This window comes from Sturnus vulgaris, chromosome 3 (assembly GCF_052056855.1).
Source record: "Sturnus vulgaris isolate bStuVul1 chromosome 3, bStuVul1.hap1, whole genome shotgun sequence".
NCBI lineage: Eukaryota > Metazoa > Chordata > Aves > Passeriformes > Sturnidae > Sturnus > Sturnus vulgaris.
In genome coordinates, this window is record NC_142245.1 from 45,381,792 (window position 1) to 45,404,466 (window position 22,675).

Sequence of the window (22,675 nt, forward strand, 5' to 3'; positions counted from 1 at the left end):
GGAGAAATTTGAAATGCTAGAGATAACAGAATGTTGTACATCCAGCTTAGGTTTATGGTTTTGTTGCTATTTTTGTTAAATTATCCCACCGCAAAGCTATATCTGTGATGGGCATCATGTGGCTTGGAGAAAATCATTGGTAAAGTTTAAAATCTATCTAATGAAGCTGTTTGAGTTAGTGCATTAACCTCTTATCTCTTGATTTTCAAAGGCCAGAATTGTTCCATTTTCATGTTGGTAAAACTGATAGACGCTAAGAGGAATTTTGCCTAACTAAAACTGGTAACTAATGGCACAAAGGAATACTGCAGTCCTGAAGGGAATTTAGGGTTCTGGTCTGACTCTGCAATAGGTTTGTGAAAGCCGTGCAGTTTGGCAAGCTTGGACACTCTTAAAGTTCCCTCCAGAGTCCCAGAGCATGCTCACCAAAGTATTTTTATGAATGAAATATACTATATCCCAAGGCTAGAGTTTCTTTTGCAATGAGAACTTGTACTTCACTTTTCAAATGGAAGTGCAGAGTGACTGAATCTGGTCCCAGCTTCCAACTGAGAGCATTTGTGTTGCAGCTGTCTATTGATGTAAACATGTATAGAAAATTCCCTTCCAGCCAAGAGCATTCCCCTAGTGAACCTCTAGTGAATTCTTGTTTCCTCTACTTTTTTTCCACACAGAAGTCAATTAGACAGTTGTTATTCTTGATCCTCCAATTATCTATAAGAAAATGATCCTTCTAATTTATGCTAGGTGAGAACAGCATGGGAGCAATGAAACTACCTTTCTCTCTGAAGCAGTTCAAAGCAGTATGAGGTAAAACAATTTCAAATATTGAGGTAATTAGGATCTTGAAACAGTTTTTTGGAGGGAGGTTTGTAGAACCTATGCAAAGTTGCATGGCCAGTTGCAGGAATTGTACCAGAGAAATAAGATATCAAGAGGCATAAAATACCCTGGATTTTAACTTCTCTAGTTGAATTACTTGCATTGTAGAATAATTGGAAGGTACAACAAAATCAGTACCTTGCAGAAAGGCTTCTTCTACTCGAGATGTATAGCTCTCAGTTCAAGGTTAGAATAGTTGTGCTGTAATCTGCTTTGTGTAACGGCAGCTGATTTTACTAAAAGATAAGTAGTTATATAAATCTCAGCTCAGTGTTGAAGCTGATGAATTCACTGACAGATTTCAATAACCAACCTTGCAAGTCTGATCTTTCTTGAGTTTCTGTTGCTGTTATTTCCCAATAGGCTGAATTATTGTCGTCTCATAAAGAGGATTTCATTAGGGTTTTTTTAGTGTTAAAATTAGAGCAATTCTCAACCATTACATAATACAAATAATATAGCTCAAATAATTTTGCATTTATAAGCTTTTTGGACTAACTAATTAAAGAAATTAAAACCTTATAGTAGTTATGATAAGGTAAAATTTCAATCATGTCAGTATTGAAGAAGCATTTGCACAAAGCCCATAATAATATGCATTAACTTTTGGTCAGCCCTGAAGCTGGCAGTTGGATGAGATAATCATGGTAGGTCCTGTCCAGCTGAATTTGTTCCATTTTTCTACTTTTCATCTCTCATAATTTTTTTATGCTAATGTTACACCATTAAAATATTAAGGACCTTATCCAGTAACGAAAATAATAGCTGAAAACACCCATGGGTGTAATTACAGTATCATGCATCTGCTTTGCAATTGAAAAAGAGGTCTTTAGTGGTTTTATTCAGTTAAGTAATGAGGAAGATGTATTTCGTTGGAGTTACTGAGTTGCAAGGAAATGTCAGTGCAACTATTTGATACATAAGTTTCAAGCCTGCAAAATTACGTGTGAGTAACAGAAGCTGTGTGGCTAAAATTATTTGTTTGTATATATTAGCTTTGAGAGTGCTAATTATTTGTATTTTCTAAGGCAGTTGGTTTTTGCCAACAGTGAAGGTATTTTTTTTTTAAATACTAATTTAATATTCTTCACATCATGAAATATAGTTACCTAGAAGATAGCCTCTTTGCTCTCATATATAAATTCTAAGTCAATTTTTGTGTTAATAGGCCAAATTTTTTTTTAATGCAAACATAAATAATTCCATGCACTGTCAAAATACTTGAGTTCTCTTAGTCATTTTGTCCTTTTCACTGATCTCTACTTTAATGTTTTTCAACAGTCTGATCTTGTCATTTTTTCAGAATGTAATATAATCCAAAGTCATTTGCATATGCTGAGCAATTTAGCTTGACACAAAGGTCTGTCTGTATGGAAAAATTCTTGTGACAGGGTTTCTTTGTGGTTATTTAATACAAATTAAAACCTGTATAAATCAGTGTTTTGATGGACGTTTGACTTATTTCAGAAGAATGTATTTCTTCAGGTACTAAATCTGAGTGAGCAATTAGACATTGTTGCAATATGTTGAGAACTTAAGTCATTGATACCTTGTTTGCAAAAAGCACAATTTCCTTAATCATAAAATCCTCTTCAAACAAAATACATCATTCATTTTATTTAAATTGGTTCTCTGTTGACCTTAATGAAGTAAAGTACTAATTAAACAGTATAAGCTTGTAGAATACAGCTTACAATAAGTAGCTTGGAAAAGACAAGTAAAGGCAATTATCAGTTGGAGGGTTTGGGAGATATAGCATTAAAGTTTCAGATTTCTCTCTGAAAGAAACTACAGTTCAAATTATCTGGATCCCAAATGCAGCATGTGACAAGAAACTGTAGCTACCTTTTCCTGGTGTTTTTGTTTTGTTTGGTTGGTTGCTTTTTTGTTTGTTTTGTTTTGAGGTTTTTTGTTTGTTTGGGGGTTTCTTATGTGTTCAGATTTAACTCTGGGTCAAGTTTTTGGAAAGAGATTTTGTTACTCACAAGCCTTATAGACTTGTAGACTGTACAAGATTTATAGTCTCTTATGTAGAACACAACTCTTCTTGTTCTATATAAACATCACTTAAGGGACAGCCATTTTTAAATAGCCACTATTAACCACACTTTATTTGCGAGTGATTAGCTGCAATTTGAGCAAAGAGAGCGTGAGGAGAGGGAAAGAAATTAATCTTACCTGCAGAAGGTGTCCTATGGGGAGTTGTTCTGTTGCTTTCTGTTCTCCAACCAGGTCACTCTCTTACTCAAAGCCCTGAACTTCTTCCTTTCTGCATTCTTTACCCCATTTACCTCTTCAATCATCTTTTCTCTCAACTACTGATGATTTTTTTCCTCACCTGTTTAGGTTACTTATCTGTCATGGTGAGATCTCTTTCATTTTTTAGCAGCTGGCTGCACTTCCAACTGCAATACTGGTGATATATAGATAAAGACCAGACCTAAAAGAAAAGGGAGTTCAGAAACTCTAACAACATTATGGACACTGATGTGCTAAAAAAACCCCTTGCTAAGATGTTCTGGATTTTCTATGGGAAACCCAAAGAGATAAGGTGGCTGGTGCAAGAAAGGCAACTCTCAAAGCAGTTGGAGGAAAATGGCAAAGGGGGAGGCTGGTAAATAATGAGTTATACCGGTTAATTTTAACATTTAAAATGAGTGAACATGGATTTCTAAATAGAAATGATGTTTCAAGTTGCTTTATGATAGGATCTGTACAACTCCTGGACACCAGTACAAATATTATGAATGCAAAGTAGTATCTGTCCCGCAGAGGAATATATTTTCCAATCTGTTTGTGTGTACCAGTCATCTCTATGAATGAAATGTTAGTAAATTGTATTGAAGTTCTCTGCCTCCTGTAAACCAGTGTTTTCTGAAGAGCTGGACAAACTGTCTTACCTTCTCTCACAGGGGAAGTGTTTCCCTGCAGGTGAAATGAGAAGTGTCAGGTCACACAGCAAATGTCACATAACTCACCTGAGTTCTGGTCTTGATAGTCATGATGTGCTGGGCTGTCCATATGCATATATATGGCAGTTATCAAAAACGATTTTGGCAGTAACAGAGCAACAGGGATAAAATATGGAAATCTAAGGAAAACACACTGAATCAATTCACTAAGTAAAAGATTATAAGCAAAATAAAACACAAAGTGAAAGATTTTTAAGGAAGTGTAAGAGTACGTGGGTGAGATGCCATATGGAGCATTGGGTTGCGGGCAGCCAAATTTGCATCTGGTGTGAGCTCTGAAAACTTGTAAGGAAATAAATAGGATGAGAAAAACATTGAAGAATAGCAAAGACATAGGAGAGGTCATGAAAGTTTCAAACAGGTCTGAACAGCTAGAGCTGGGAAGAAAACTAGTCTTCTGTTAAAAATCTCAGAAGTGACAAGGTTTCTGTTATCTTTATACATTTGTTATACTCTTATTTAAATACCTGATAAATATTAAAACATAACTACTTGCATCCTAAACAAGTTTTGTTAAAAGGTGAGTACTAACTGGGCTATATTGCAATTGTACTTTTGTATGTAGGCAGAAAGAAAAAAGCAGCTTTATCTGAAATAACCAAATGAAAAAACCCACACAGTCCAGTATCAGTCAAAAATTACCTTTGCATATAGCCGTATAAATACTTAAAGAGAATGTAAAGAAGATCTCTTCAGTTTAAATATTTCCTTCTCTCTGTACTATATCCTAAGCATCCATAAGAAACAAAAATAGTGGTCAGATCTTGGTTATGCTTTTTCTCACCTAGTATTGTTTCCTGACTTAGAAATTTGTTGGCCAGCAAACTCAGCTCTTCCTGATAAGGGACAGAGAAGGGACATCTTCCATGGAAAGTAGATTTTGGGGGCAATGAGGTACAATTGTGTGATCTTAGAACAAGCAACAGGGTCTACCTGTTATTTTCTACAGGTTTTGGTTAGACTTGTATCAGTCCAGGATAACACGAATACAGAGAATGGAGCAACATATTAATGTGTTCTGTGCTCTAGAAGTGTTTTGTACTGGGAAATTGTCTGAGAAAACTACCTTTCCTTCCCAGATAAATTGTTCTTGGCAAAGTAGCGCTGGAATCCACAGTTCTCTCTCCCTCCTTTGCTTGGTGGCTGAGCCTGTCCATATGCAATATTCCAGCTATCCAAATCAAGATTTTAATCCTCATGTTACAGTGCTCTGTGCTTTCCATTGATTTAAATATGAATATGATTCACACACACTCAAACCAAATGCATGTGTGTGCAGTGTTAGCAGCCAGTGCTGCTGGGCTTTTAGTGTTACCTTGGTGAAATATGTGTCCCTGAACAGAAACAGCTAAGTTTTATCAGAACGAGTGCCACAAGAGAACATTATGTAGTGATCCCCACTGACATGTTTGGATGGGTTCTTTATGTTAACTGATCGTTCTTGCAATTCATTTCCTCCCTCCCTTTCTAATAATTGAATTTGTTCGATTGTATAAAGCCCATTAGTTTTGCACTGAACTTATTGTCTCTATCCCAGCTATGGATTTGTTCATCTAAGGCATTTTGCAAAAGTCTTCATTTAGCCTTTTTTCCAGTTGCAGCAATGAATATTGTAGTTTGACAACCAGTTATTTCAACCTGCATAGAGCACTCCTTGAGTGGTGTTCACAGAGAAATGGAAGAATTAGTAAGGGAGTTTGAAAGAAGACATAGACTTACGTGCTTTGCTTTTTTCCTTGCCAGGAGAAACAAGGCAAACCTCTTTATGGACAAACAGAGGGAAGGCATTAGGAAAGAAATTTGTTCTATTTTCCTATGACTAAACTGTTCTGCTAAGAAGTCTGTAAGCACTCACAGTGTACTAAGATCCCTGTTTTGGGTGCTCAATGGAATTCAAAGGCAGATCTTTTTATTTTAATTTAGAAATTGGAATGTGCATTGAAAATTTATTTCAAAATACTGGAAATTTTTATGTTGTCCATGATGCATAATGTTGAGCAGGTGATGGATGAAAGTGTAATTTGAAATAATATGACAATACTTATAATGAGGAAGTTTGAATTTTTTTAATGTCTTTGTATTCAGTAAGGTTTAGGGTCCACAGACAGGTACTGTAACCAGAAAACACCACAATTATATTGCCAAGCCCCAAATCAGATGTGTTTTTTTCTGGGCTGGTACAGTCCTTTTAACTGGGACTTTCTGACACCTGGATATAGCCCATTAGCTCTTACAGCACTTCTTTCCAGTAACTCCTGTTACTTGAGGATATAAGGACAGGAATTGCCATGGTTGCTCTGAGTTAAGTTCCATCTAATTGTTACTTAGCTTTAAAGAAAAAGCAAGGTTAGGCAGGTTTGAGAAGGTATTAGAAGAGAACCTGTTCAGAAATTTGCTGTTAGATTTTTGTGGGTTTTTTTCCCCTGATCCCTTAGAGTTAGCTGGTAAAAATAGGAGTTCACATATTTAAATTCAGGTTTTGAATGTTTTGGCAGGTGGTGTCTTACAGGTTCAGATAGCATCTTAAAATAATCTAACAGCTTGCCTATGTATATTTAAACTGCAAAATAGAATATATTGTGCCAGTTATGATAATTTATACAGAATAATTATCTTCGGCCATGCAAATAGCAGTGGACTTTATTGATTTGATTGTCACTGATTTACTCTGGAATTCTCAAATACCTGAAAAGGTAGAACAGGATTGAAAGATAACAGCAAGCTGATAATGAAATCATGTTTTGCTAAGCAGTAAAAAAAGCCTAGCTGCCAAAGTAGCAGTGAAAAAATATCAGAACATTATGTCATCCCCCCTTATGCCATGTATCTTAGGAAACAAACTTGTCTGAAACGGGAACACAAAAGCAGGTGAACCAGATAAAGTAGTATAACCTAAAATATTTCCGTGTCTTAAAAGTATAAAAAGTAGCTGCACTGGTGCCTAGACATTCCACACAGTTTTGGTGAAGGACAGGAAGATGAAAAAGTAATTTTTAATTTTCAGAAGTATCATCGGAAGATAGACTTATTTTCTTCTTGGTCTGTTTCTCAGATTATGTGTATTCTTTCCTGAAACCAGGAGGCCTTCACAACAGTGTAAGCGCAGTTCAATTACAGGGGCATTCATCCTCATTAAGTAAAAAGCAAGCTGGTCACAAACTGTTGAAAAATGCAAAAGATCTTTGAATGTAAAGTAAAAATTCACTTATTCTGTTTCACAATATCACTCCTGTGAAAATTTGATTTTGTCTTTAATGTAGTTCAGATTTTCAGTTATTGTTATGTTTTCCGATGTATTTAGCATGTTATACCTAAACTCTGTCTCTCATGCTACATTTTTTCACGTACTGGAACCACCCCTTGAAAGTTTCCCCTATATGGTATCTAAAAAGACCTGTAACCTAATAACAGATATTAGTTTTGAATATTTCTCCCAGCTTGTCCAGGCATTAGGTATATTTTATGATTTTTGCCACTGTGTTTCCTCCCCAGACCAGTTTTGTTTGTCCCCTTGTTATAGCCTAATATGATCCTGTTTATTTTGTTGGAGGAAATAATGGGGGAAAGTACTGGGGGGAAAGTCCTTTAAATAATAATTCTGTTATGATATTGATGAATCCCAGAATCCCAGTTTAACTGGATTCTGAATGTTACCATAATATAAATATTAATAAATTATGCCCATTGATTGTAATGCCAAGGGTTGGTGTGTTTCTTGTCTGATGTGGGGAAGCTGCAGCCCTGCAAACCTGTCAAATGACATACATTGTGACATGGCTGGGAAGGAGGGATTGTGTGTGGTTTATTATTTAATGGGGACTAGCTCATGGAGTCAGACAAAGCATTCTGCCGGGTTCTCCCGGTTTTGCTGGAAAATAGACATCTGTATTGGTTACATAAATGTTTTTCTTTTCTTTAACAGAAAAAGGTAATTGAGAGAACTTTCCTGTTTATAACATCTATAAATATGACATGGGGTGTTTGGATTTGCTGTAGAAGTTTGTTAGAAAATGACTCGAAGAGGAATGCTATTCTCTTTTCACATGTGTCCTGCAGGATAGTTTTGGATCTTTGCATGTCTTCTTGGGTGACCTGTAATTATCACACTAGGAGGAGTGACCTCAGACTGAGGACTGCCTCGATCTTTCAGGTGCCTGCTGCTCCACAGCTTGGATCTTTTACAGATTTAAAAAAAATTATTTTTCACCAATTCCAAGGTGACTAATGCATTCAGAAACATTACATCAGGTTAATTACCAAGAAGTATTTGACAAGCTATGTTCTTTCCCAGGGTGGAAGTGTGAAGTGCAGGAACATAAATCAAGCCTTTTGCAGAACAGGCTGAGATAGGAAGTGACTAGAGATGGGATAGACAATAGTCTTATTTTGTTCTAAGCAACCTAAAGTCATCGCTGAATGTACATTCAGGAGGAACAGAATGACATTCAGCACTATTCCTGGCTGTCACTTTTCTTAACACCTGGTGAGTTGACCTGTCAACAGATATGTGCAGGAAATGGTTACAGTCCAGTGAGAGAAGTGAACAGCTTGAGTGATGGCCTCTTCCCTCTCTAGTTACTAAGGCTGATAGCTCTGTCCTGTATAGTTTTTCCCATTATTTAATTATTTTATGCATTGCACAGGAAAGGGAACATACTGCACCAGGGATGAACCTCTGAGAAAATTTCTGGTTTTGATGTTGATGCTTCTGCAATATGATGGCATCTGCAAGGAAGGTGTTCTCTCTTGTTCTGTCAAGCTTAACTATCCTCTGTATGATACAGTTGAAAAATACATTTTTCAATGCATGGTGGTCTTTTTGGGGAGGGATATGTCTGGTGAAGCAATTTATAAAATGATGAAATTATGTTTCAATTGAGAAGTATTGGGATGTAGCAACTGAGGGTAGGAGATTCCAGTGGTCTGGAAAAAGTGAGCAGATTTGTTTGATGAGTAACACTGCATGGCATTTTTCTCCTTTTACGACAAGAATGAGGTTTGCAGAAGCCTGAATCCTGAAGGCTAGCATTTCCCATTGTATTTTTTAGAGGCTTTGCATTATGCATCTCCCTTGCACCTTTGGAAGTTTACTGAATTGCCTCACATTCTTAAATGAAATTAAACCATTCCTCAACTGCAGCAGAGTGGGCTTTTGTTTCAATTTTAGATTTGTTAGTGATCGACATGGTAAACTTGGTATATTTTCTTTCCTTTATAGAGATAGATAAATATATAACATTATTTAATGGGCTACCAAAAAGTCTCATAAATAAAGCCTAATTTGAAAATTTAGGGGACTTCATGCCTAAGTAAATACATTATAATCTAATACATAATAATATAATTATAATCAGATAATTCCAAGTGAGTTTCCAAAAGTGACCAGTGTAACAGCTTTGTTTGGTGCTGAAGTGTTAAGAAACGTCAAAACTGAAAGAGGTAGCAGTCCCTGGTTGTTTAACCAGGGCTGCATTTTTTGAATGGCTGAGCCCACTTTTGGTATTTGTAATCTATTCTGGAGGAGTGGAAAGAATTTTCTTTTGGTTAAATAAATCAAATGAGTAAGCCTGGAAGCTGAAGATCATATCACAATAAGAAGCTTCTGCTCTGTGAATGAAGATGCAGTACATGATTTTGATTTTGTTGTTTTTTTTTATTTTTAAAGGATATACTAGCTCTCTAGATTCCTCTGGAGCTTCCTTTTCTTCAGTCTAAAGAATCCCAGTTCCCTCATCCTCTTCTCATAAGGCTTGTTATCTAGATCCTTCACCAGCTCAGGATCCTCAGAAGTACTATAAGAATTTGTTCACAGTTTGAGCTTATTCCATCCGTTCTCATAAATTTAAACTAAACAAGTTTAAGCAGAAACAAAAAATAAAGAATTTTAAATAACCTGACTTAACATCCTTTCTCTTTAATGAGAACACCCCAAGTCAGAAGCCACTGTGCTTTATTCTATCATGATTCCACATGTCCATTATTTTTCTGTTATTCATCAAGACCTAAGCAATCTACAGTTATTTAACATGAGGAGAAACACTCTTCCTGTCTTTTATCTAACATCTCCTTCTAAGCATCCTTCGTTCTTTGTACAGAGAGAATAAAAGATGCCAGCTTTATTTTATTTGTCTGCTTTTTGCTGTGTTAATCATCCTTTTAGGTTCTTTTCAGTATCTGAAAATGTTTTCCTGTCATTCCAACTTGTGCAGGTGATTTCTTTTTTATTTGTATTTTTCCTTCCTTTGGTAAGAGTAGTGCTGTAGGTAAATGTGGATAGAATTCAACGCTGTTGTTCAGGCTTTGTCTGGAATTTTGAGACCCTACTAATTTTCTTTGTTGGCTAAAGCAGCAATCTCAGACATCCGCCTTATTTGGACATGTCACTGCAATGCTTTTTGAACAGTGAGAAAAGTTTGGTTTCTGTTGAAAAGAAAGTTACAGTTTGGATGAATTTATCAATATTTCTGGTGATTGCTTAAGTATATTTAACCATGTGGCTTGTCTTCCGTTTTTTCTATATTGCTTAGATATAAATTATTACATTATTGTATTTATTGAAAAAGAAAAAATGCCATAAAACAGATGTATCTAGTTAACCTCTAGAGTTTCTCATTAAAATATTTGTTATTTCTTGCCTTGATTGCTACAATAGATTAACTGTAAGTAGGTTTATCTGAAATCAGGTTTTTTTCCTTTTTTAATATTTCTGCTCTGTTGATATATTTGGTATTTTTCCTAGCACCTCCTGTTTGACTGCCTCTGCATGTTTCCATCTTATGTAAAGTATCTGCAATTTCATTTTCATTAGACCTAGGATACAAGGTCTCTTTTTAATTAATAGGGGAAGACGTAATCATCTCTAATTCTGACAGAATTTTTAGGTGACCTTTTTAATCACTGAAACAAAAATAAAATAAACTTTCATTTAGACTTTCACCTGGAAGTTTCTATCTATTGCTTTTTCTCACTTTTCTCTTAGAATAATAGAAGTTCTTCCTTATGTTTTTCCTTTCATGCCTTGAAACTTACGGCTTGCTAGATAGTTGTGTTAATGTTGTTGTTCTAGGGGGTTTTATTCTGCAGTCAATGTTATATGCATAAAATAATTTATTGTGGAAGCTGTTAGGTATGTGCCTAAATTAGTGTTCTTGCTCCTAGTGGATCTTATGTATTATGTCCACTCTTCTTTTGCAGTCTTCTTGCTTGTCTTTCCTTCAGAACCTGCATCTGGCTTGGGGATGTTGTAACCTGTAGTCTCAATACATCTCTGGTGTTAATGCAACCAGAAAGTCTGACCAGCGTGCCAAGTACTGGATTCTAAATTGCGTATTTACTGCATAGGAGTGCTGGTACCACTATGCTTTCCCAGCACTGCTGTTCTTCACAAGTAATTTCAGGTTTTAATAACATTGCTTAATTGAATATTTATCAGATGCCTACGTAAACTATTGTGTAGAACTTCTGTAATTAAGTTTTATAACTGACGAAATCATCTGCTTCAAATAGCATAAAAGAATTGTTTATTTTTCATAACTTAACATGCTTTTAATATGAACAGGCCAAGGGGTTTTGGAGCATGTTCTGTGGCACATTACATTATTGACATTATTGACAAATTGGGTTTTGCAGGAATTTTTATGGTGGGTTTTTTTTTGTTTGTTTCTTCAGCATTTTGTTGTTTTTGTGGTTTGTGGTTTATTTTCCTTTTAAATCTTATTACACAGTCATTGGAAACTGTGAAGGTGATTTCCTAATTAGTTAACAGAATACCATTAATGCTGTAACAGCCATGATTTTATAAGAGCAGAAGTGTTAGTTGTTCTCTGGTTGACATGTTACTAAAAGATGGGAAATTCTGTCTTCAAATGAGTGGTATCTTTTCATTAATCTGAAATTTATCTGAGAATCTATGATTAAATGGGGAGAAGAATTATTGGAGAAATTAATAGACTGCCAATACAGCTACACTTTTAACACTAAGTCTACAGAATACTGGTAGGGAAAGTAAGAAATGTAAAAATACCAAAACAGTTTACAAATATGGACAGATGCAAAAACTGAATTTTACAAATTGCCTTGTCACGTCCACACTTGTGAAAGTTTTACTTTTTACAGTTAAAAAAAAGAAAATTCAACATCAATATTTGTTAGAAAGAGAAAATGCCTGCAGTGCAGCATTACTGAGGGCTGTGTACCCGTAGGAAAAATGCCATAGACATTAATTCATAATAGGCTATATAAGGAGGAAAAGTGTGGCTTTTCATGCATCATCAACCCATCCTGGCAAAAAGGCAATAGAAGCAATGAGGGAATTGAACTTCATACATACTTAGTTTGGTTCTGAGCACCATCTTCTTGGCTCCTTGATATATTGTCAAACATGAGTGAACCCAAAGGAAATAATGTATTTTGTATTAGGTATCTCCATGTTGTAAGAGAAGAATTGTAGAAATTAATGCAGTATTTAGCTTGCTTAAGAAATAAAAGAGACAGAAACACAGCACATACTTAATTTAACACTCATGTCTCTGAAAATAGTAAAGGGTCAATGATTCTGCTGTTTTCTATGAAGATTATCAGAATCATCATTGCCTGAGACAAACACACTCAGGAGTGGATTTGATGTGCTTTTCTGGTTGTGAAGCATCAGACCTTCTGGAAGAAAATGCTGGGGGAAGTCTTTCTGGAGTTGTACATCATGGGTTTGTTAGCAGTCACCACATTACTTGTAGGGCATCTACTGAATCTTCATTGTGCAGGAAGCTACCTTAAGGAGTTCATGTGGTACACATTCATGTACCAATGACATGTTTAAAAAATAGGTTCTGCTCTGTTTGCAGGCACATAAATAAGTTGTACCTTTCTGCAGGATCTTGTAAGTTATTAAAAGGCAATGTAAGGAGTAGAAGCTAGAAGAGATTTATATCCAGGTGTCATGGGCTGAGACAAAGCAAATGGATCAAGGACCTGGAAAGCCTGAGCAACTCAAGAAATAAGTGAGTCTCCCTACACACTTGCTGCAAATAGCTAAGCTTACTTTGTTTTCCAGGTCATTTAGGTTAATTAATAATGAATTTTTACCCATAATCATGACGGATGGCATACCTCTTTGTCCTGAGGTCGAATAACCAGATATTATTCTCACTGCAACATTGAAGGCTCCCAGTCACTTAAGCTCACTTCCTAATAGAAGACTATTGCTGTTTTTACTAGGCAGTCCAGTTACTCTTAATATATTCAAGTATTCTATCAAAGATGTCATAATCTCTAGTATTGTGAGTTGCATCAGAAATCATTGCTTAGAAAAATTAAGGACCTAGTCAAAAACATTCATGGGTTTTTTGAGGTAATCTCTAAAGTCTAGCAGACTTTCTCCTTTCTGAAGAAGAATTTTGAAAATAAAACGCTTAGTTTTTCACTAAAATATATTTCTCGTCAATGACTGTAGTTTTTAATGCAATATCAAATCTGCACTTGTAGCTATGTTTTAAAATGTCAGCTTTGTTTTAAAAGAGAATCTGTTGTGCATGATTGTTATTAGAATGAAATACAACAGTGGAGAATTCTGAGGTCAATCAAATGAGATCACATAAAACTCACTTTTTCATGCAGTCATTTCCTGTGCCTATTTTTTATCTTGCTCTTCTTTGGGGAAATTAGATTTTCTACTTTTTAAATTATTTGGAAATAATTTTATGAAATCTTTTGCTTGACTCTTACTCAGTTTGTTTCTGTTTCTCCTAAGGTCAACATATCTTCCTTTGGTTAGGTTTTGGTGTACTGATGTTTCATGTAGGTCACTGAGGTCACATTCTGGAATCTTTTTTCTCTTATTCCCTATATGAGATGCTTTGAAACATTTGCTTTGTCATTATCTTTTTTGGATTGTCTGACTATACAGTGGGCTTGTAGATAGAAGACCTGCCATATACTACACAACATGGCAGGGAAAATGTCAGGAAGTTTTGGTGTCCTGCTTAATCTTGGAAAACTTAACAGGGAAGATGATGGATCTTACTTGATCTACTTTGTTCCCATAAACGTCAGTGGTAGAATGCTCCTGGTTTCAGAGCAGCAAACACCAAGAACTATGTATGTACAGAAAGGGGCTTTCAAAATCACCAAATGAACACAATTTGATTAGCTAAGTGCCCAGTAGCACTGAGGAAAGCAACAAAACATAACCCGTACTTGCCTACCTTCCCCTCACTTCTTCAAACCAGTGACTGTTGTAACTTTGTTGAGCAGTTATGAGAGACATCTCAGGCATATTATGCACAAAAGTTTTAGGTCACCATAGTCCTCTGTCAGACTTATAAAAACCCCTCAGCACTGTCCCTTTTGCAGTGCACATTCTATGCTCAAACCCAGCGTCACATCAGCTTTCAGCTGTTTCAGCACAGATACTTAAAACCAAAGATTTGTGTGGAAATGAGTGAGCCATAGGTGTCTATTCTCTTCTGCTGCTGTGTGGTAGGGCAGGCAGCATAGTGGAAAAAAGAGCTGGAAATAGTGAAATTGTGCACTCCCACAGCAAGATTGCCACAAAACATCTGTTAATACTTTGACAAGTTGTGGAGGAGCTGGATCATTTACTGTATTGTTGGTGAGGTTAGATAGTGTGTAACACTGCAACAGATAATTGATGCCATGTAGTGGTAGGAGTATCCATCCACATGGTTATTAATTGGACTTGTCTGTTGGTTTTTTCAAGAGAGGCTGGGTGATACTAAACATGATGGAAAATATGCATGCCCCACAGTGCCAGTAATTTTAATAATAACTTTTACATCAGTAAGATACTTTTAATGTTTATTAATGTCTTGTACATGTTTTCCCAATAGAAACAGAGTAACTTAAGCATGCAGAAGAATTCAGTGTATTTATCTATGAATTCTCATTCTGTGAAGTGCCATTGTGATACAGGCTAGGTCCATGTGAGGATGAAGAATGAACAGCATGTCAGTTCCCTTTCAAATGATGCCCAACCTGTGGTTTTTTCCTACTGTTGTTTTGTCTACTGTAATTTCAACCTACTACCAACTCCAGAGACATACACCACAGTGCAAAGCTTAATTATAGCCATCTGAAGAAAAGTGATGATGAATCAGCTCTTCACCAGGCTGAATATTAAAATGATTCAAAATAAGATATTTGCAGCATTTACAGATGTAAAAGATTCTGTGGTTGCTGAGCAACCAGGGAAGAAAAAGCAAACAGAGAACACTTTTCTTCAGTAGTGATGGGGAGCACTGGTGCTTCCTTGTCACTGGCAGTAGTAATGGAAGACCACTTCCTACTAATGTAGGTTTCTGCTCAGATGGGCACATCCACCTCCTTCTGGACTTCTTGACCTTCACAGAAGGTTGTTAGCTGGAAGATCAATCGGCAGTGGAAGCACTTACACAAATTGCTGGTAGTGTATCCAGCAAAGGAGAATGTGTGGAAGGGGAGTCATTTCTGTAGCAACTTCATTGGACTTCGAATCAATGCCTCTAAGTATTTAACTCGGCTATGCCTGTGCTTGCTATTGTGTCATTAGATGCCTGTCAGGGTGATGAATAGCTCATCACAAACATCAAGTCTGGATTCATCTGGCTGTGACTGAAGCTCACCTGTTTTTCTTCCCTCCATGGATTGCAGACCATTGTTCCCTTCCCCCTTGCAGCACCTTTTCATGTTTTGTTAGGGTGTTAATATCCTTGTCTCCTCTGTGTATTTTGCATCCCTTTGACTTCTTTTTGTAGGTCACTGTTGCCTGACTTCTGATGGTGTGATTCTGTCCAGGTGGTTGGCAGCTCCTCCAGCTGTGGTTTTACCTGTGCTGAATATTTGGAGCTCCTTTCCCAGGTGCTGCTCAGGCTGCAGGACTGCATGCCCATGTGGCACTTTAAGCAGCAGTGAAGTGCATGCTGGTTGCTGTGCTTAGCTCACACCTCATGTAGGGGTCCAGTTGCTGGAGGAGGCTGCAGGTGAGTCCCTCCCTGTGCTGGGCGCCCTCCTTGCCATAGCCTCACCATTAGGGAAAGCACTTAGAGCAATAAAGCCAGGGAGTCTCCAGGCTTCCCCTCTTCAGACATCCCAGACAGCAGTATGGTCTCGGTAACTTCTGTTAAACTTATGATCCACAACAGCCTGCATTTCTGCAGAAATACTGCTTATTCCATATTAGCGTTATTGGGTTTTCCCACCAGCACTCAGAACCTTGCAGTTACGCTTGCTGAACAGCATCCAGCCTTCCCATCAAGGGAAGACAGCACAAACTCAGGTGGTGTTTGGACAGCTGTTTCTGCTTTCCCTTGTGTAGCAAATCATGTATCGGATGCCAAATGCACCAGGAAAGAGAAGTACATAATCACATAGGAAAATTATGGCAATGCATAAGGATGGATTGAGAGTGAACTTTAGCAGATGCCTAGTGATTCACAGGAGTACTGCCAGATTCCTCTGCTCTGGGTTTAATCCCAAGGAGAAGTTTGAGTGATGAGATGGTGAAAAAGTAATGGAAATTCATATTATTCTCTTACAAAGGAAATGGAAATGATAGTTTCATAATGTAGGAAAATTCAATATTGAAAATACATTTTGCTGTAGTTCTGTAGTGTGTGCAGAAAAGCTTTGGTGTACTTGCTATTTGATGCTACCATCAACCCTTCCTTCTTCCCTCTTGTAATATCTTAAGATTGGTTTTACTTTTCTTCATGGCAGAATAAGACAAAGATCATACCTGGTAATAAGAACTATACAGGGCAGTGTGACTTATCTAATATTCTGGCTGATGTTTAACAACCATCTTCTTGAATGTGTACTCATCTCTGGCCCCACAATACAGTCATTTTCGTAAGTCTGTTTTTCATAACTGGCCTATGTATTTTCCCAATTAATTCCTTCCACACACTTTTAGAGCCTGGATAAAACTGTGATTAGAAAATGAGAATCTTGCAGATTCATTATTTTCTGTATTTTGCACACTGAAATGTGTAATGTCTATAGATTAACTTTTCTAATTGTGAAGACCTCCAATTGCATAGGTTTTTCTAACGTTTCAGATTGTCAGGATAATTTTTCCTACTAATTTTTGGTTTTAAATGCTTGTCTAAGCCACGAAATGCAGTTCCAGGGCTTCATATCTATCAGTAACCCAGACACATTGCAGACAAAGCTGGGAAGTAGATGTTGTGGGTGATACTTTAACATTGCTATGTAATATCCTGCACTTCTGTGTCTCTGGGTGAGAGTTCTGAGGCTTGTGCTTCCATGTCACTTAAATGCCTTTGGAAACTCTCCTCGATGTGTTTGAGCATGAATTCAGAAGTCACTCAGAGGTTCTTAAATCTGTCTGTATTTCCGAAGTTCACCATAACTGTGCTGAAAGCCTGAAAATCAAAATTACTTTCCTTTCTGTGCTGTTTTGTTGTAATGCAACTAAATCTTGTGAAATTAAAAAAGAAAAAACTTAGCTCCTGATTCTGCAGTAATTATACACATGCTTAATTTCCATGTACAAAAATGTACAAAAACAGTTCATGAAAGATTTTAGGGATAAGAATGTGAGTTACATTTCAGCAGTGTGTGTTTTGCCCACAGAGATTGGGGTTTTTTGTAAATTGGAGAACCATTTTCAATTTCCTATTTTTCAATTGGAGGAGCTTTTTCAATCTCCTTTATTGTGGAAGTTTATCTAGAATTAGAGAAGTACAATCGTTCATATAATTTAAGGTTATGAAAAAAATTGATGAATTATTTTTTAAAACAGAAGTAATTTCAAAAGGCAGGTGCAATCACTGCTCTTTGGGTTTTTTTTCAGTCATTTCCCTCCTCTCCTGCCTTTTTCTTTGCTGTTCAGCTATCTCCAGGCCATCTTTTTCCTTGTCCACCCATTCCCCTGCTGCTGTATTCTTTCTTATCTTTGTTTTACTGTTCTGTTGCTGTCTGATGCAGCATTTCCAGCTCCTTCGATTTGCTTAAACAAACTACACTGCAAAAAGAGTACCTGTGTGCTGCAGGTTTGATTTGAAGTCTGAGACCTCTCTGAGATCCCATTGTCCTTCAGCATTGAGAACAGCAAATATTTTAAGGACATGCTGCTCAGCAGCTGTAGCGTTTTTTCTCTTATGACTGGTCAGCAGGATTTTCCCTCTAGGCTTGAATCTGTAGGCTCATAAACCCTTTTATAAAGTGTCTGGCATCTGCTTGCAGGAAGGTGATTCAGGGATAAGCAAATCTGGTGTTGGTAAATGAGATTATTCATAGGTGGGTTTAATAAATTATCTTGTATGTTGAATAGCAGATGTAATTAATTGTGCTTTTTCTAACAGAGGAAATATTTCAGCGGCAGAAATAATCTGTTCACGTCCACATGACTGCAGACATACTTGGGGTGCTGCTGCTAATTTTCAATCAGAGCAGTTTCCCTGCTAAGTTTTGTAACATTGCCCGAAAGCTCATGGGGAATTCAAGGTGAACAGCAGATCTGCACATGGCAGAAGCTGCAGCATATCCCAGCACAGCCCCTTTTCCTTGGCTCTGAAAGCAAGCAGGTGACATAGGCCAGAGTAATCTATTACCTGTCAGACACCAGATGTTGCCCAGGACCTGCCGCTGCCAGCCGGGCCAGAGCAGGTTTGTGCACATGTGAGGAAGAGGAATAGGAAGGCTGAGCAAAGCAGTAGAGCTGGGGACCTCGGGCCCAGGAGCCCTGGGATCTGTGTAAGGCAGTCTTCTGTGGTGTGAGACTATGTGTGGTGTATATTGTCTTTCTGCCAAAAAGTTCAAAGGCCTCTCTCCAGGAGATGAGCCATCAGGAGGGACTGTGAGATGAAGTGAAAACACTTTTCTAGCATCTTGTGGATACTTATTCAGGTTACCTCCCTCTTGCCATGCCTTTGCTTTCAGATTTAGTATTAACAATGGCATAATATTGAAGTTGTCTGGCAATGGGGGATGCACACAGTCCCAGTGTCTTAAAACATTTTGATTCAGCAAAATTGGGCAGGCAGTGCCATTGGCAGGCTGACTCAAGTGGAATTGACATCCAGATTGTCTTCAGCCAGTGTGGCTTGATGATTCTGCAGACCTGACCTTTGCTGCAGGAAATACTGAACAATGGCCATTTGTCCAGAGGGGATCAGGGTGCTTTGCAGAGGTAGCCACCTTGCAAAACCTAATACAAGGAAGTTTTAGCATTCTTTGCATGACACAGAGAAGCAGAACTGGTTTATTTATCTGCATACGAAGATAATTTTGGACTAATCTGTGTATAAAAGCAGCAGGCATACAAAATGCAGAATGCAGCTTGAATTAGACTTAAAAGCCACCAAATCCATCAAGCAAGAAGAAAATATGGTGGGGATTTTATGGTCAAAAAGCCAATTAAAGCTTTACAGAGCTTACAGAGGAGATTTAAGCTTAAAGCCTCCATGAAAGCTTGCAGAACATATGCCAAAGCAGAAAACTAGCAGCAGTTTGCAATAGCTAATTGTTTTATCCAGAGTGAACTCTGTCATCTTTAATTGTTAGTGTTTATAATCTGAATTGATTATACTTGTTTGAAAGGAAAAGCGGGTAGGTAATGGGGAAATACAAAAATAACTGCATGTGACCAAACAGCAAAAATAAGTAATAAAGATCTTCAGTTAGAGGTGTAATGCCAAGTTCAAGGATACTCATGAATAATTTTTCTTAAAAACAAATTCTTGTACTGTAATTCACCTACTGTGCTTACAAAGGTAAATCTATCTTGTGAAAGAATTTGTTTAGAAATACATTCCAATACCATTGGGGGGAGGGAATTTGTGGGCTGAAGATTCATAATCCCAACACTTTGGAGGATCCTTCTTTTTAATTTCTCGTCTTCTTCAAGGAGAAACATTGGGAACCACAAAATATTTTGTAGCTTTTAAATGAACAGGTTTTTTTGTACGTAGGCTGTTCCTCTGGAGGATGTGTTGTGGTTCTCCTGAAACTGGCAAAGGGATGCCATCAAATGCTTCATTAGGATTAGTTCTCAATAGGTGATACTAATTATGTTTAGTAGGTAATGGGAACTGTTGCTAATGCAAGCAACCAAAGGTGTTTTCATCAGGAATGTGTATTGGAGGCATCACCTGTGGGCAAAGACACTGTTTCTATTCACTGGGTACAAAGTGCTTAATAAAATGTTTAATTCCTCTTTATGCACAGCAAAAGTGTGATTAATATTAATAGCAATAACAGTATCTGGCAAATAGAAGCATTTAGTAACCAAGTTTATTGAAAAAGAAAGTGTTGCAGGAACCTTGCACTGTATCTGTGAAACACTGTAAATTTTTCTAAGGTTTGGATTCTAAATATTCTTAGTTATGCAGCTGGAATAACCCAAGGACAACGATTCATGTGGATTCTGACAAATACCAGGATTTCTTGGGATAGATCAGTAATACAGACTCTGTGTTGAAACTAGCATTGATCTACATGAGTTTGGAGAAAGGTTTTCTGAAATACTTTCCATGTGCTCTTAATACTTTTTCTTATCAACAATCATTGCAAAACCTCAGATGATAAAGCCAGAATTATTATCTCAGTACTGTCTTATTCCATTTTATCTCATTCTGCCATTCACATTTATCTTTTTATTTCTCAAATTCTTGACTACTCTCAGGAGCTAAGTGTTTAAAATTGAATGTATTTTAAAATGTTTGTTTCTATTTGCCAGCTGAATTTATCTTTTAAATAATCCATCAAGAAAAAAGAAATCCCTTGATTCATACTAATGCTATTGATTTTGGTGGGAGATAGACTTAGAAATTTACTTTGTAATTATTTCAGTTATTGCTTTTAGAAGGAAAAGGAAAGACTAGGGTTCAGAAAATGAGTTAACAGAACTGTGACTGAGATGGCACAGCCAAGAATGAATCTGGTATCTAGAGACAGTTACAAATGGCCTAGACTACAGAAGGTCAGACATCAAGACTCTTCTTAGGGAACAAAACAAACAAACAAAAACCAGCAGAAAAGTCTAGTTCTGCTAAAATAATCTCCCTTTTAGAGCTGGAAATGTGGTCCAGGATTTATGAATCTCGGTATTCCTTAAAGTTAACAAATAACTATGAAAACCTGTGCTTCATGCTTATTAACCTATGCTAATCATATGTGTAGTGTCAATTCTTCCCCTAGTGCAAGTAACAGAAAGATAGTGTATCCAGAAATATTTCACTCGGCTTGAGTAAAGTTTCAGTAGGATGCTGTAAGATTATTTTTTTCTCTTTGGTTTTACTTTATCAGTAGCAAAATACAGAGAAATTCTCATTTAAAATAAAATTACAAAGACAGAAAAATGGAGTAACTTGCAAATGGTGGAATTTAAGTTGCCTGTAGAACCTGGATGTGACCCAGTTTGTGTAGGTGGCCACCAGAGTTTCTGAATCCAGGCCACTGCAGCCTCTGTAGCCAGTCAGTAGCTGGTTAGGTCAATCTTCTCCATGTGCTTTTACTCACCACTGACCCTTAAAAAAACTTTTGATCTTCTACTGACCCTTCTAAAAAATTAGGAAAAGAATGCTGCTCATGTTTTAGATTCTGCAGTTGCTAAAAATTTGTTAGCTACGTTTTCCCTAAAGCATGTCCCAAAGGAGACAAAACTGTGTTGTTATTCTGGACACAGAGTGTGGCATGTCAGAAGATGCATCATTCAGACATGTGAGAGATTCAAGGGTTGCTGGGAATGCCCATGCTCCACTCAGATATATAGAAGGTTTGGTCTATAACCTTTCTCAAAGGAAATGGGAGAGAACTGTTAGACTTGCCAGGAGGGAAACAATCAGCTAAACTAGGAGAGACTTGGAGCAGATCTCTGCCAGCACCCACCACACAGCTCTTTGTTACATCTGCCTGTTGGTCCAGGACAGGGATAAACTGCAGCCCCCATTGCAAATGCTCCAGGAAGGGGGTTTAACAGGGTCATTTTATGTACTAAAGAGGTGCCTGACTTTCTCACCACCCACTTGGCCACCTGCAGGATGGAAAGCTGAGCAACTCTGTGGGGTCTGCAGGCCTGCATTCAGAAGAAGGTGATTGACTCACAGCATTTTTACAGTGATAGATATAAATTTGTATTTCTATCTCAAGGTACCGCTACAAATGTGAGCTCTGGGAGGAGCTGACACTGCAGCAGACTTCCAGCAGCATCCTTGTACCTTCTGCTTTATATTCCTCTGTTGTTTATCTTGTACAGATAGAGCTGTTGCTGCAGGGTCACTGCAACAAAATGGAGTTTCTCTTATGTAGCACTACTTGAAGCTTGCTTACATCTCTGTACTGACTGCTGCATTGTTTCATTCTTTTTATCCATGATTACATGATTTTTTTACAAATAGAAGAACATGCTTTCTTATTTATGTATCTTTGTCTGTAAAGCAAGTTTGCAGCCTTATTCTTCAGCCTAATGTGTTCATAGTAATGCTGTTACCTTGTATGTGAACCAAATGTTGATCATTCAGATTTTTAATTCGCCTTTGGCAGACAATTTTAGAACTTTCTGTGTTGCTTTGTTGTCTTTTCCAAAGTCAAGCTAGATGTTTTTCTAAGTCTAACTAGGTTTGATACAAGTTGTAGGAAGTGATTTTGTGGTTAGAGATTATTTTAAATGCAACTTCTTTGTTTAACACCACAGTTGGAATTCAAAAGTCCTTCTGATACTCCATATGACCCTGTTAGGAAAAGGAATGTATTGTGTAGAAGTCAAGCAGTGTATGTGAACAGTTATAAGTGCAGACTGGAAGGTGCAATTCCTCAGAAGATTTTTAAACTGAGGTTTCTTCCTGCCTTATGATGGTCAAAGTAGT

General features: G+C 37.2%; 1 protein-coding gene across 1 annotated transcript in view; it reads left to right on the forward strand.

The window, feature by feature from the left end:
* Positions 1–22,675, forward strand: part of SLC35F3 (solute carrier family 35 member F3) — a 163,068-nt gene that overhangs the window by 12,502 nt on the left and 127,891 nt on the right. The gene's annotated exons all lie outside the window — the stretch shown is intronic.